Genomic DNA, 484 nt, shown 5'->3' on the forward strand with positions numbered 1-484 from the left:
GGGGGGGGGGGGGGGGGGGGGGGGAGGAGGAGGAGCGCGGGAAGAGGAGAGGCGGATGAAGGCGGAAACGTGATTTAATGAGTAGAGGGAGCGTGGGGGATTGATAGGAAGACCTGAAGTGAACAAAAGAAAACAAAAGAGTGCAGAACAGACGAAGAGAAGAGTGATTGAGATCCCCTTTCCTTCTGTTCTGTCACCGCGGGACCGCAAACACCAATTATTGTTCCAAATATAGAATATCACATGCAACGCTGCAAACATCAAACAATAAAAACACTCAAAATAATCAAATAAAATAAACAGCCCGGCGGAGACTGTCCAGTCCATAGACAGTGAAAGAAATGGACCAACAGGCCCCGAGAAATCTCAGTCTCAAAGGTCAGTGGGAGGATTTCATATTATCACACACAACTTCCTTTCTGAGTTTGTTTGTTTGGGTTTCTTTGTGCGTACGGATTACGTGGGTTGTTACCAACATCTGGTG

Source organism: Etheostoma cragini, chromosome 19 (assembly GCF_013103735.1).
Source record: "Etheostoma cragini isolate CJK2018 chromosome 19, CSU_Ecrag_1.0, whole genome shotgun sequence".
Classification (NCBI taxonomy): domain Eukaryota; kingdom Metazoa; phylum Chordata; class Actinopteri; order Perciformes; family Percidae; genus Etheostoma; species Etheostoma cragini.